The sequence below is a fragment of the Talpa occidentalis genome, unplaced genomic scaffold, assembly GCF_014898055.3.
Source record: "Talpa occidentalis isolate TD23 unplaced genomic scaffold, MPIMG_talOcc4v2.1 talOcc4.6, whole genome shotgun sequence".
In the NCBI taxonomy this organism is placed as follows: Eukaryota; Metazoa; Chordata; class Mammalia; order Eulipotyphla; family Talpidae; genus Talpa; species Talpa occidentalis.
Genome location: NW_023604972.1, coordinates 63,834,016 through 63,850,679, shown reverse-complemented (window position 1 = coordinate 63,850,679; position 16,664 = coordinate 63,834,016). Strand labels below are relative to the sequence as shown.

The 16,664-nt window shown below is 36.4% G+C and overlaps 1 pseudogene; it reads right to left on the bottom strand.

Annotated features, from left to right (window-relative positions):
- LOC119260370 (nuclear autoantigenic sperm protein-like) overlaps positions 1 to 16,406 on the bottom strand; it is a 39,279-nt pseudogene extending 22,873 nt beyond the window's left edge.
- Between the last annotated feature and the right edge of the window lie 258 nt (positions 16,407 to 16,664).

Genomic DNA, 16,664 nt, shown 5'->3' with positions numbered 1-16,664 from the left:
GCATTTGAACACCACTCTGTGAAGCAGTCCTTAGCCTCTGCAGTGCGGGTTTGATCCTGACCATCTGGCAAGAATCCCACATGGCCCGGCAGACCTCTCTTTTCTCGCCTGCTGCTCACCTCAGCAGTGTATTTCGTCAGTCTGCCTGCTCTGTTCCTTTCTCTGTCTCTGGTGAATCCTCTCACCTTTCTGTACATCTGGTCTGTACTCTGGTTCTTTTATAAATAAATAAATATTTTAAAAATAATAATAAATAAAACCTGAAACCATAAAATAATTGGAAGAAAGCATAGGCAAAACATTCCATCACATATACTTCAACAATATGTTACAGATTCATAATCAACAGCAAGGAAAACAAAGTAGAATAAAAATAATTGGGAATACAACAAACTAAAAATAATTTTTATAATGAAAGAGGAAAATAGCCAAAATAAAAAAAAAGCTAATGTATGGGCAAAACAATATTTGCACATAAGATATCTGGCAAGGGATTGATATTGATTATCCACAAAGAATTCACACAATGACACGAAAAGAAAACAAACCAATAAAAAATGTGCAGAATAACAAAATAAACACTTCTCCAAAGAAGACATAGATGACCAACAGGTACATGAGAAAGTTTACTTATCATCAGGGCAGTGAAAATACAAACCACAGTGAGAAAAAGTCCCTCTTCAAAATAACAGAAACAGCAAGTTCTGCTGAGGGTGTGAAGAAAAATGAATACTCTTACACTGTTGTTAGAGATAGAGTCTAGTCCAGCCTGTATAGAAAGAAGCATGGAATTTTCTCAAAAGATTAAAAATGGATCTACTATATGACCAGCAATTCCATTTCTAAGTATTTACTCATAGTTCATAAAAATACTAACTTTAAAGGAAACCTACACTCCTATGTTTATTGCAGCAGTATTTACCTTAGTCAATCTATAGAAATAATGTAAGTGTCCAATAACTGATTCGTGAATAGAAGATATGGTATACATACATAGTGATTAAACCAGATAAACTCAAGCCATTTGTGGCAACATGGGTGGAGGTGGAGAGATCATGCTAAGGGAAATAAACCATAAAGAAAAAGATAAATACCTGATGGTAAATAAAGAAACCAAAAAAAAAGTAAAAGATAAACATTATTTTTTTTGTTTGATAGTGTTTATTACTTAGTACTTTTTTATTTATTTTTAGTTTTTACATATTTCTTACACCATTTTTCATTTTTGCACAATGTATGCATTTTCATCTTCGTTATGTTCTCCATATAATTGCACCCCCCTTATTTTGACCCCAATTCCTTTTCTCCCCACCACATAGTGTGTCTCTGGTTTATAGTTGCTTGTTTATTTTTTCTTTATTATAGTTATTCTTTTTCCTGGTCCCTTATTTAGGTTTTCTAAATTCCTGCCATGAGTGAGACCATATGGTATTTTTCTTTTTCTTTCTGGCTTATTTCGCTGAGCATGATCACTTCCAGCTCCATCCATGTTGCTGCAAAATGCATGAGTTTATCTTTTTTGATTGCTGAGTAATATTCCATTGTGTATATGTACCACATCTTCTTGATCCAGTCATCTATGTTTGTGAGGATATGGAGAAAAAGGAACTCTCCTGCACTGCTGGTGGGAGTGCAAACTGGTCCAACCACTATGGAGAGCTGTGTGGAGATTTCTTGACCTACTAAAGATAGAGCTTCCATATGATCCAGCGATTCCACTCCTATGTATTTACTGAAATGACATAGAAACATCAATTCCAAAGAACTCCTGCACTCCTATGTTTATAGCAGCACTATTTACAATAGCTAAGCTTTGGAAACAACCCTAATGCCCAAAATAAAGACAAACTTTAAACCAACCTTTGAATGCAAACCATAGATCTGGGGCATCCAGCATGATACAATGAAATATGGTACTTTGATGATATGAGAGCTTTGGTGTCCACCCTTGAGGGGAGAAATCTTATACTCTCAAAATATAAACAAGGCTAAAATGATACTTCATTAAAATAATTTATGCACTGTTATCATTCACTGTAGTCAAGCCATGGAACCAACATGTATTTCTAATCACAGATGACTAGATAAAGAAACTGAAATATACTCGGTTTAATATTGCTCATATATTAAAAAGGATGAAAAGGATGAAATACTGCCATTTGGGCTAAAATGGATAAATTTTGAGGGGGAATGCTAAGTAAAATAAGACAGAAAACGAAAGACATTTATCTGCTAATTTCTCTCATTTTGTGGAATTTAAATAACTAAATAAAACAAAGTTATAAATCACAACAATAATACATTTAATTTCTTTGAAAATTGTACTGGTTAATTGAGGTAATGGGAGGAAGAAAAGAGGGAATGGATGAAAGAAGGGGATAGCATAACAGAACCTGATTTTTAAAAAATTATTTATTTATTTATGCATAAAAGAACTGGAGTGTAGATAGAAGGTGCGTGTGTGTGTGTGGGGGGCTTGTGTGAGAGGGTTCACCAGAGACAGAGTGGGAAGCAGAACAGGCAGACTGACCAAAGTACCCTGCTGAGGGGAGCAGCAGGCGAGTCAGGAGAGGTCTGTTGTGCCATGTGGGTTGCTCCTGTGATGGGGATGGAACTCATGCTCTATCGGTTGGCAATAGCTTGATAGCACTGTGTCTTTAACCCTTGTGAAACTAGGGAGGCCCAATTGTACTTGAAATTTAGTGGAGTGTGAGTATACATGTGTACACATAGAGGCATGAGGTTGTACTCCGCAAATAACATTAGACAAAAAACTGAAAAAAAAAAAAAGTTTTGTAAAGCAGAAACAATTCCAAATGTGTAAATCACTTGAAGATAAAATATAATATTGCATGTAATAACTTTAAATTTACACAACAAATTAATAAATATTTCTTTTAAATCTTCCATTACTGTCATCTTTTATTTGTCAAAACCAAAACTGCTTCACAATATCATAATCCAAGTGATTATTCATTTTTAAAGATTTTTATTTATATGTTTATTTATTTATTTATTTATTTATTTATTTATTTATGCAAGCACTGGGTACAGTCAGAAGTGTGGGAGGGTTAGAGAATTCACCAGAGCTAGAGGGGAGAGCAGAATAGGCAGAGTGACGAAGTACACTGCTGAGGGGAGCAGAGGTCAGAGTGGAGCCAATTTGCTTAGTTTCGGGTAGGTGTAGTGGAAAGGGAAGGGAAAAGTTAGAAGGAGTATATTAGGGACTGGGAAAATAAAAACACATTCACCAAAGAATACAATTCAAACAAAGTTTATATAGAAAACTGAACATGCATGATTATTATCTGCTTACCAAGACTCAACATTTTGCTGGCAGCAGATCTGCCTATACATGTTAGTTAATTGCATAAACTCTCAGTTTAAAAACTGCAGAGGCATTGGCGCAGCTGATGCGAAAACCTCATATTCAGCAGTGTAAAACTGTCTGCATGTATTAAATAAAGCACTGCAGAGGCATAGTCCTAAAAAAGCTATTATATAAAAAAATACTGCTTTGATCACTGTGCTGTTAGAGACTTTATCAGTATTCTGGGTGTTGGGCCAGGGCCTGAGCTTGTCCTCAGTATTTAAGCAGCTACAAAAGCAGTAGGTTATCCATTATGGGCACTACCACCTCTAGGCCATGAGTTCACAAGAAGAACTTCTGTTTGGATTCACTTTGCTGTCATTCCCAATAATATACCGATTCCTTATGCAATTTCTTATACATTTTATTTATTCACTTTTTATGATTACCAAAATGGAATGTGACATCACTCATTATATAGTGAACCTAGAGTCATTTCAAATAACGACTGTGACTTAAGAAAGAATACATACAGATGACTGGTTAAAATGACTTTCCAAAATCCATGTCATCAGCAACCAGTTCAATCAAGCAAAACAGACTCTCAGAGTCCCTTATTTAAGCATCTTTTATTTGAATGTCTGATTGTTTTTACTGAGTACTTTTATTTTTGTATCAGTAGAGGAAAACATCTCTATGTAATAGGCTGTGATGTATTCAATTGATTTTTTTTTTATTTTTTAAGATTTATTTATACAAGCACTGGGTACAGTCAGAAGCGTGGGAGGGTGAGAGAATTCACCAGAGCCAGAGTGGGGAACAGAACAGACAGACTGACGAAATACACTGCTGAGGGGAGCAGCGGGCATGGCAGGAGAGATCTATTGCACCATGTGGGACCCTTGCTGGGCGGCTAGGATTAAACCACTGCTGCAGAGGCTGTGGACAATTTCACAGTGTTTTGCTCAACTGCCTGCACCGCCAGGGGAGGCCTTCAATTGATCTTTGGGAGACTGCTTATAAACATTCTGAAGTGACTTCCATAGAACTTAGAGGTCCCTCACTAAAGGCTTTATTTATTAAGCCACCATTGTGTCTTTAGATGCAAATACAAATCTGTGTATTTAGGATCTGAAATAAGTGTGGGCAGGGCCAGCAAAATAATGCATCAGTTTATTATTTTTATGTAATTTAAAATGTATTAGACTATAAAATGTCCCCATTATAACTTTGATAATAACTGATATGAATGTCTATTTCCATTTACAAAAGTTCACTGATAAAGTTACTGCTATAAAATACATGTAAAATTCAGTTTGGCTAAAATTGCATTATTGCCTTTTTGTATTTTTGGTGCTTGCTCTAGAATGCAATTTGCATGTGTCACAGAAAGATTTAATTAAAAAGTTTAACTTTAATTTCACAGAGAACTTAAAATCTAATTAAGCACAATCACATTATATATATATTATATGTCTTTCTTACAGTTTTACAACAAGTAATATACAAATTTTCTCTGATTTTCTATAACATAAGAGTGCATCCATCATCAGCTAGTGATTTTGTTGAACTCTTTTAAATTCAACTATAAGAGCATGCCCCTAAAATGTTATCTGGAATTTAAAATGATCTCCATCCCTTTAATATTTTCCAAAACTGAGAACAGAGAAGGTCCGATATTAATCCAAACATCTATGTCTGTTTGTCTATTAACTTCTAAATGTGCCAGCTAGAATTAAAAAATATATACAGAGAAATAAAAAGTGTTTGTCATAAACTCAAATTCTGATCTGAAGCAGGTGTCACATCTCTATTTCTTGTTAGCTCAATTTCTAGGATTCCTTTTGAGGATCCATCATATTCTAAGTGTTGTGTCATCTGGGATTTACACCACTTTTTCAATCTATTTATACTGAGTTAATTAAGTGATAATCCCAAAGTATCAGAGGACATATGAAATAATAAATGCCTGTTTTCTCACAGACATGCTGAGACCACATGGTGTGGAGTCACAGTACGGAAGTCTGTTTCCTTGCCTAATGTCATATTCTTCTGTATAGGGAATATTGCTATTAAACAATCTGTTCTTTTATTTTCAAAGACATTATGCCTTTCATTGGATAAACAGCCTTCTGACAACTGATAGGAAGCTTCTAAAGGAGATTCAATCCAAAGGCACAGTCTCATGAAATTTTACAAATTTATGTAAGAAATCAGCCCTTGCATGACAAACTTGGTCAAATCCATTATTAACAAACAAGCAAAATACACTTAATATTCTAGTTGTTAGATACCTTCCATGAATAGACAAAGAAAAATCTCCAAGATGTCTTTTTTTTTTCTGCAAACTCTCCATGTAAGCAATGTTCTACATGTGCTTAAACACACATGTGCACCACAGACACATAAATTATCCAATGCTTTTTAAAAATATTTAATTCCCTAGTTAAATGTTCATTAATTTCATCTATTTTGTTGAAGAACCATGAAGGAAGTAAAATTCATTATATTTTCACTAAAGATAGTCATGAGAGATAAGAAGCCGATGGATATACATATATTTGCCTTGGAAATTCCATATATAATTTTCAGCTATAAACTAAATATGAAACTATTTCCAATTTTTTTTTCTAAAATTTCCCAAACCTGGGAAACTCACTCAAGCCCTGGGAGTTTAATTTCCTGAAGAAATAATTAGGGTAAAATTTTTCAAAGATAACAATATAGCAAACTTCCTCTTTTTTTAAAGATGATGGATTTCTTTCACTGTAATTAAAACTGTTGATAGAAAAATGTTGGTAATAAAAACAGAGGGGTTTAAATAGTACTAACAAATTTATAAATGTGTGAAATTGAAAAAGTTGGAAATTATTCATCTTGGTTCTGCTGTTCCAAGTTTCAAAAAAATTAAACATTTAGACATACTGGTCATAAATGTGTACCTTTGGATTTTCTCCAAATTCAATGTAGAGAGAGTTGCACTAGATTAACTCTTAGATATTTTTATTATGTAATTCATCATTTGAAATTCTGAACAAAAATCAATGTCATGGTTTTGATTATTTTAATAAACATGCCTTAAAAGAACAGCTATTTAAACAAAGCTCTCATTTTGCAAGATACTAAAAATCATGCAATAAGGGCTTCCCCCATTAGAACATTAGATTATTTTTTTAATAGATGACAAAATATTTGTGTCCATTTCGATTCATGTAAATTGACCAGAGTCTCTGGGGTAACATTATATAATGAACATTCTAGGAATGGTTAATAAACACAGAGTGTTAATATTGTGACCCCATCATGATGCTAGTCTTAGATTATAAACAAAGGTACTTTTACCTTAAATAATACAATAGTGCAATAAAATTTTACTAATAAATACTTTCATTTGTTATAAAGTGATAAATGTGCTTCACTGCTTTAGTCAATATTTCGGATTTTCTACATCACAAATACCATCAATGATATCACATCAATAATCTATTTATTGCTAGATAAAATGAAGTTTGAGACACACAGTGATGTTTATAAGGCAAGTAATTGATATGCATGTGTATTAAGTATAGAAGCATAATAACTTTACTGGAAATGTGTCTTTTAGAATATCCTAATCAGAATGTAAGCTTCATTAAAGCAGAGTTTCTGTTTTCATTTTTTTCTGTTCTACTGCGTTTAGTATATAATACACACCTTTGCATCTGTTAATGAATAAATGAAGATTTGCTGTTAATTTTCTCAAACTCATAAATTCAGAAAGTGTATTTAAAAGAATTTGAAATAAATGGGAAAGATTTTATTAGAAAAAAATAATAATGAAATTTATTCCAAGATTCAAGGAACGCCATAGTCTAGCATCAAAATATCATGAAAATAATTTTATTGGCATTTTAATTAATATAAATTACTTTACTCATTAGTTAGAACAAGAGAAAGGATGAAGTCTGTATTCTTGCTAGTATATAATTCTCTCATACACCATAACTAGTTTAACTTCTTTTTCAGTGCATCTCTATGAATCACACTGATAAGTGCCTATACTTTAACTAGAGGAAGCAGAATCACTGATATTGTGTAACGTCAAGTAAGCAAAGAAACAGGATTGGATTCTTTCTTAATTCCAATTTGGAATTATTTACTGTGACTAAAATAAAGTTCTTAGTAACAGCTAGATAAATAATTTATTAGATAATCAATATGGGAATTTGAACCCTGGGAAAGAGTTTCACAGATTTTACTCTGTGAGATTGTTCCAAAAAGCAAGAGTTTGAATCCAGTTTATAAAGATAGGAATACTGAGTCACTGAAGTCAAAAATTAATTATTCTTGATGGGGTGGGGGGAATCTGTTTTTTTTTTTTTATATATCTTTAGATCTTTCAATATCCTAAGTTATTTTGACCTAAAGAAATTTTGATGCTATCTGTGATACAAAGAGAAGGGCAGTGGTTGCTGCTGTCTAATCACTTTCCTGCTTTCTTTTTTTTTTAAAGATTTATTTATGTATTTATTCAAGCACTGGATACAGTAAGCGCAGGAGGGTGGGAGAATTCACCAGAGCCAGAGCGGGGAGCAGAACAGGCAGAAGGACCCAAGTACACTGCTGAGGGGAGCAATGGGCTCAGCAGGAGAGGTTTACCAGCCATGTGGGCCCTTTGCCGGCAGCCAGGGTTGGAACCAGCGCTGCGGAGGATGCGGGCAGCTTCTAGGCCCAGCGCTCAACCACTGTGCCACTGGGGAGGCCCCACTTTCCTGGTTTCTAAAGAATGTACTATAGACATAAAAGTTTGATACCCACTGTTTACAATTTTTTTTTTAAATATCTGCTTTTTTTTTTTTTAGATTTATTCATTTATTTATACAAGAACCGTGGTACAGGACATATGCGCGGGAGGGTGAGAGAATTCACCAGCGACAGAGTAAGGAACAGAACAGGCAGACTGACGAAATACACTGCTGAGGGGAGCAGCGGGGAAGACAGGAGAGGTCTGCCATGCCATGTGGGACCCTGCCGGTCCTCCCAGGATCCAACCAGCGCTGTAGAGACTGCTGACAGCTTCACAGGGCTGCGCTCAACCACCAGCGCCACCAGGGGACGACCCTATTATTTACAATTTCTTATGTGATGGGTGCTTGATGATTGATGGGGAGGATGATGATCTGTTTACCTGTAGACACCAGATTCCTCCATAAATGTTTAACAGAGCAGGACAGAGCTTATTCCCACTTTAAGCCTTATTAGGCAGCTTTGTTCCTTTGCTTATTAGACCAGGGGGTTATGGATGTATGAAGTTCACACAATATTCATTACATATTAAATAAAACAAAACATGATCACAAAATTGAAAACAATTTTTTTAATAAGTAATAAAATATTTCCTCTCTATTCCAAAAAGAAACTAGTAGCTTCAGCGGGGGCGGGGGCGGGGGGGGGTGTTGTTTTGACACTTTCTCAATAATGACATAACAGAAATATTGAGCTAAAACAATGAATGAATTTATGGCTTCTGAAAATTAAAACAGATTTTTGAAGATTGTGATCAAGTGGTTTGTGTCTTTTCTATGTAGAAAACACTGATCTAGAAAAAAAGATCAAAGAAAAGTAGGGTGATTAGGTGCTGTGTATCTATTTGATGACATCACATATAATTACTATCCTTATAATTTCTATCTTTATAATTAAATAAAATAATAAATTGAAAGATAGCTTATATTTGCATTTTCAAAAATAAAAAATAAAAAGGCTTCCATTATCTACTATTAGATATAGAGATGTGGAGTAGCATATCTCATGATGAAATATGTATCATTAGTCTAAGCTTACAGATACAGAAATAAAACTTTAAGATCTCCCTGTTGGCACAGGGTTTAAAGACAGTGCTATCAATCTATTGTCAGTCACTGCAGTATGAGTTTGATCTCTGGCGGGCCAGGGAGCAACCACATGGGGCAGCAGACCTCTGCTGTCTTGCCTGATGCTCCCCTCAGCAGTGTTTTTCAGTAGATCCACCTGTTCTACTCCTCACTATGTCTCTGGTGAATCCTCTCACCCCCTGCACCTCTGGCCTACACCCCAGTTCTTGTACACATAAACAAATAAACCTTTTTTTTTAAAGAAAGAAAACTTTATAGAGCCTGAGGTTTGTTCAAATGTGATTGTGTGTGTGTATGTGTGTGTGCGGATTATAAGGAATTAGCTAGCCTGATTATGGAGCACGAGAAGTCTCAGTATTCACTCAGTAAACCAGAAGCCAAAGAGAAGTGTGGCGTAATTCTAGTCGAAAGTTCTAAAAAAAAAATCATTGGCACAGGATAATTTATAGACTGAATTTTAGTACAAATGCATATAACTGATGTCCCATGTTGAAGTCAGACAGATAGAAAACATATTCTCCCTTCTTTCACCTTTTTGTTCTATTAGGTCATCAATGGATTGGGTGAGACACATTCAATATTGGTGAGATCAAATTGTTTAACCCAGTCTATTGATTCAAACTTTAATCTCATCTAGAAACACCCATAATAATGACTTACAAAATACCTGAATGTCCTTTGCTCAGTTATATTGACACATAAAATTAACCATTGCACTCAGTAAATACTTGTCAGATAAATTTGAGAAAGCAAGGATTAAAGGAGGCAACAAGTTAGTAGTATAAAAAGTGGGTAGGAAATTTTTAGAGAGATGAAATGACATGGGTATGGCAGATCTTAGTGTACTAAAGAAATGAGAAAAGTCAAGATACATAGAGCTAAGTGAACCAGATGAAGAATGTTATGTGATGAATTCTGAGAGTGCAAAAGTGCCAAATTATGCAGGTCTCTAGAGAGATTTTTTTGTTATACATAGAGTGATTTACAAACCATCACCAGTGGTATTCTTTGGGATCTTATTAAAATGTACCACTTCAAGTCATAGATGATTCCCAAATTTCTATAATGTATACGATTAGAAATTAGGAAGTGATGGGCCTCCCCGGTGGCGCAGTGGTTGAGCGCGGGGTTGCGAACCTGCCTGTGGCCTCTACGGCGCCGGTTCGATCCCCGGCTGCTCCCCGGCCACCGGAGGAGGGTCCCACATGGCACGCAGACCTCTCCTCTGCCCGCTGCTCCCCTCAGCAGTGTACTTCGGTCCTTCTGCCTGCTCTGCTCCCCGCTCTGCCTCTGGTGAATTCTCTCACCCTCCCTTGCTTCTGACTGTACCCAGTGCATGTGTAAACAAAACAAACAAATAAATAAATAAACATGGCTCTATAAAAAAAAAAAGAAATTAGGAGGTGCTTAGAGACATAGACAAGAACATCTTTAAAACGCTCTGGAAATAATGAGTTTGCAGCAATAAGATATTCATGTTAAGAAGTGCTACACTCAAATCATTTTACACATTCTTAAATATGAACACAAAATACAAGTGTGTGTGTGTGTGTGTGTGTGTGTGTGTTAAACTGGATCTCAGGTGCTAAGTCTGCAGTCAAATATTTGGAAGTTATGTGCATGAGGAATATAGTTGAATTGAGTTTCTGGGCTTTTACATTTTATTGGGTGTCTTTGTTGATTTCTAGTTGTACTCTGTGGAATAAATTCATTGAAGTCAATACCTCTTCCAAAGGGCTGAATGGTTATTGCTTAAGTGTCATCAGGTCCAGAAAATATATCGAGAAAATAAATAAATAAATACAGTCTAGCATTGATGAAAAGGAGTGAGATAAGATATTAATTTAACTGGCTTTGGATTTATTTTTGTTTTGTTTCCTAATTAAAAAAAAATCCCTATACTTTTTTTTTAAAGATGTATTTATTTATTTGTTTGTTTATTTATTTATTTATACAAGCGGTGGGTACAGTCAGAAGCGCGGGAGGGTGAGAATTCACCAGAGCCAGAGCGGGGAGCAGAGCAGGCAGAAGGACCGAAGTACACTGCTGAGGGGAGCAGCGGGCGGCAGGAAAGGTCTGCGCGCCATGTGGGACCCTCCTCTGGTGGCCGGGGAGCAGCCGGGGATCGAACTGGCGCTGCAGAGACTGCGGGCAGCTTCGCAACCCAGGGCTCAACCGCTGCGCCACCGGGGAGGCCCAATCCCTATACTTTTGAGTAAGAAAAATGATCTCTGGCGCAGCAGACCTCTCCTGTCTCATCTGCTGCTCCCCTCAGCAGTGTCTTTGCTCTGTCTGCTTGTTCTATTCCCCGCTCTGACTCTGGTGAATTCTCTCACCCTCTCGCGCTTCTGACTGTACCCAGTGCTTGTATAAATAAATAAATAAATCTTTTAAAAAATAATCTGATACAATGAGTTAGATTTAAATTACATTCACTAACTAATAAATTGTGTAGATAAACTAAAGAGTAATAAATACTAATGTAACATGTCTATTTCTGATGAGAAAAATTGCCTGTAGAGTAAAATCAAAAGACATAGCATTTGTGGAAATAAATAATGATATTTATTCAGATAAACCCTCTACATCCAATGAGAATATTTAAATACATTTTCATGGGTTGAAAATCTGTTTCTTTTATGAGTTCCCATCATACAAGGATGTTCTTCCATGCAAGATTATATTCTAGCTGCCTCTGCACTGTCCTCCACATTCTCCAGCATTAGTCAACTAACAGGTTAATGGTTGGATCAGCAACAAGATGAATCTCTGAGCTAGTTTTATCCATTGCTACTGGTATATACTTAGAGGAAATGACTGCCTGGACATTGCTCTACAGGCATCCAGTGCAGGGAGCCCCAGAAAGGTATGGCCAGCTGACAAGGCATCTTGTGAATAATAGCACTGAATGCAGCACCATATGTGTTTTAAACTATAGAACACAGAATCCTTTTGGCTATAACTATTAATTAACAAAATGAGATCCAACTTCAAGCCATGTTTTAAACATTTATTGGTTTATTTGATGCTATAAGTATTAAATTACATTAAGTAATATAATTTAAAAACAACAACAAAATGAGGTATATAGAGAGTGAGAGCTTGTATGACAAAATTTTGATTTTCAACCTAATAGTCAGCATTAGAGTTATAATTGTGCCAGTGTCTTTATTCTCACCTGGGGGGGAAAAAATGTTCAACTTATTCATGTATGCCCTTCAGGTAAATGAGTTTGCAGATAGTCAATAAAATGGATAATGAATATATTAAATAGGCATAATTATAAGGATTTAAAAAATGAATTTAATTGTTGCTAATTCACCATAAGGTTACACAGGATTCAGTACCATGAAAAATTGCCATTGATGCTGGGTGGGAAGTGGGTGGTTCAGATAAAGGTACAGTTAATCATTAATATTTAAGAGAGAATCTAAGAAGGAACTCATTTTTTTTCGCTAATTGTGTTTAAATATAAATATAGGAGGTCACCTTAAAAAACAACAACAAAAAACAATTGCAAGAGGACCTTGAAAGTTTTGGAAATATACAGAAACAAATGATGCAGAAACACTTCAAATACTACGTCATGTTGCAGCCACCTTAAATTATGAAGTGATTCTAATAGGTGGACAATAGAGCTTCATCTCATATACCATAAATAGTGAAATTGTTGCAGGGAGTATATTATGTCTATCATTAATTTTAGGAACAATAAATTTTCTAAATGTATAAAATAGAAAAAGTTCATAAACTATAGTTACATGTCATTAAAAGCAAGGAAAATTTTTTAAATATTTATTTTTATTTTTATTTATTTATACAAAAACCGGGGTACAGGCCAGATGCATGGGAGGGTGAGAGGACTCACCAGAGACAGAGTGGGGAACAGAAAAGGCAGACTGACAAAATACACTGCTGAGGGGAGCAGCGGGCGTGACAGGAGGGGTCTGATCACCGTGTGGGACCCTCACCAGCTGGCTGGGATTGAACTGGTGCTGCAGAGGCTGTGGACAGGTTCACAGTGCAGCGCTCAACTGCCTGCACCACCAGGGGAGGCCCAAGCAAGGAAACGTTTTGTTGAACCAAACATGCTAATGTTGTTCATGAATTTTATAGTCATTTCAGGTATTGAATTATTTTTCCAAAAATAGAACTTTATATGAAAGTATTAAACTTATTGAGGTAATGTTGATATGCATTACAGTATATGTCTTAGGGGTATAGGTTAATAACTACGATTATAAGTTATTTCACCAAACCAAACACCAAAGCCCTAGTGATCCTCCAGTAGACACTCCTCTCCCCTTTGCTCCCACTGCACCACCTTCCCCCTCTGGGAGACTTCCTTTTAGTTCAATAAGTTCCTACCCACCCTACTTTTCCTCCTCCCCTATTTCTCTCCCTTTCAGGCCCTCCTGGACACTTAAGGTCTATGGTCAACTATCAAGATTTGTCAGTGTCTGATATTTGGCTGTGTACTCTACATTCCACTTTTAAAGTGATCCTGCTACAGGGCAAGGTGAGGGGCACCCTGTGACCCCCAAACCTGCCTGCTCTGCATGGAGGCATGTTAATTAAAATAGTGTGCAATAGAGGGAAGAGAAGGAATAGAATTTAGCTTTCAAATCTAACACCACAAATTACCCTTCCCTTCATGTGCAAATGCACAGGCAAACAGGGTTGACCCCAAGCAAGATTGCTGAGGCCCAAAAGCTTGCCATAGTCTAAGGTATCTTCTGGTTGGGCCCACAGAAAATGGGTAGAAGGGGCCAGGAAGTCTGGAAGGAAAAGTGTAAAATCAAAATCAAGATAAAGACTACTATTGTCGGCCTCCCCACAGATCTTTCACCCATGTATATTTCAAGTGTCTCTATTCACGTCCCCCAATTTCTTGGTACAAATCCAAGGCCGAGAAACAATCAGAGCTTTTTTCACGTGTCTCTATTCTCCATGTGCCTCCTCCAGCTCTTATTCTCCTTCCTTGTTTTCCTTGGGCCTCTCTAGCTACTCCTTCCTTAGGGTGGAACAGGGAACTTAGAAGCTCTCCTTTCCTTGGGGATTACCGTGTTACAAAATCATCTGTTATTTGTATTTCTCCTGACTTATTTTGCTCAATATAATCCCCTCCAGGCCTATTTATGTTGCTGTTCATGGCATGAGTTTATCTTTTTTTGACTACTGAGTAGTATTCCATTGTCTACATATACCAGGCATCCTTCATCCACTCAACATGTTGGCGGCATTTAAGTTGTTTCCACAATTTGGCTATTGTAAATATTACTGCACTAAACATAGGAGTGCAATTTTCCTTTCAAATTAGTGTTTTTGTGTTCTTTATGTAGAAGCCTAAGAAAGGAATTCTTGGATCATATAGCAGCTCTTTGTAGTGACAAGACCAGTCAACATCCCTACCAACAGTTTAAAAATGTTCCATTTTCTCTATATCCTCACCCGCACTTGTTTTGTTTATTTATTCATTTATTTGTTTATTCATTTATTTATTTTTAATAGGAACCATTCTTACAGGTGTGAGATGCCTTCTCAAAGTGGTTTTGATTTGCATTCACCTGATGAAAAGTGATGATGAACATTTTTTCATATCTCTGTTGGCCATCAGCATTTCTTCTTTGGAGAAAGAAACACCTATTTAGCTCTTCTGCCAATATTTATTTGATTGGGTTGTTTTATTTTTCTTGAGTTGCATAAGTTCTTTGTAAATCTTTGCCATCAGACCCTTGCCAGATGTGTGATGTGTATTTTTTCCCATTCAGCAGACTTTTTCTTCATTTTGGTTACTATCTCTTCCGCAGTACAGAAACTTTTTAGTATGATGTAGACCCATTTGCAAAAATATCACTTTAAACATTATATCCCTTATGTATTTCACAATACAATATACCTATAAAAACACATTGTAAGGTTTGATATGTTCATTTAAAAGTTGTTCTGAAGTAACATTAATTTACACCACTGCATTTTATTCAGAAGTTTATATTCACACCATATCAAATATATTTTACCACATTCTACATCAAGGCACCCACAGTCCTCCACCATAACCTATTTTTGCCTCTTCCATCTTAGCTTTACCATCCCCATCATTTGCTAGTTTTCTCAATTCTATAGTCACATTTACATTGTTTGTTTTGGTTTATTTTTGTGAAATAAAAATATTTTTTGGTTTATTTTGTTTCTATATATTTCATATGTGGATGGCATAATCTAGCATAGGTCCTTCTCCTATTGATTTATTTTGCTTAGGAAAATCCCCACCACTGCAATCTATGTTGTCACAAACAGCAAGATTCATTTCTTGCTTCATATTTGGAGAGTTCTTTTTAATTTTCCCTTGAATAATTTCTCAGTTCCCTCGTGTCTCCCTTCTCCTTCTGGGATTCCTAAGACTCTTACATTTCTTTTCTTCATGGTATCAAATAATTCTCAAAGTGTTTTTTCATTCTTTTTTACTTTGTATATCTCTTTCCCATTTTTTATTTTGTTCACTTTATATCTGTATCTTAAGCATGCTAATTCATTCTTCCATTTCAGCTATTCTATTTTTGTGGCTTCTTTTCAGGAATCTTTCAGTTTCTCCATCGATCTTTAAACATCCTGCAGTTTCTTTATGTTCTTATTTATAGATTCAATCTCATCCTTTTATTTGTAAGTTATATTTCTAGAGCAATCTTTTCCTTGTCTGCATCTTTGCTTGATCATTGATTTTTTTTTTTTTAATTATAGTAATTTTGTGTTTATCTGTCAGGAAGAAAAAATTTTCCACATCAGTGTTGTTGGATTCTGGAGGCTGATTTTCTTTATCCGGTGTATTGTTCCCAGAAGGATTTGCTTTAACATTTGTAATTTTCTTCCTCCCCATTCTTTGCTTCTGAGTTTACTCTAGGTGTAGGGCCACCTGACTGGTGGTGCCAGGGGGCATGACTTCTGGGCATGACTTATCCAGGGTGTGTATTTATCTTCCAGGTGTTTGAGTCACTGTGGGTCAGGTGCTGGGCAGCAACTACTTCAGCTCTCATCAACTGAACTGATAGAGGCAGCAGCTGGGATTTCTGGGTGCTCTATATCTTCATACTGCTTGGGCCACCGCGGCATCTGGGTATAGGTGGGGGCACTGGCAAAGGCTCCCGCAACACCCATGACTGTGACTGTTGCTGTTGGTGGGCAGGATATCTGGCACTCTTACTTGGGTGTGGATGGATCGGCATGTGCCCTAGGCCTCTGTGGCTGGTGGTCAGGAGTAGAGGCTTCCACAGCTCCCATGACCAGAAGCTGCTGTTAGCAAGATGGCTCTCTAGATGCTCTTATCTGTTTGGGAGAAGGTCCCACACCAGCTGGAGTAGTCAAGGGTCCCCAACGCAGGGCGAGCACCAATTGGCTGGGTCGAGTCAGGGACTATCCAATGGTATCCAAGTGCATGGCTCCAGCTCTCTCATATTCTGCTGGCAGGTGTGGCAGGCTAAGTG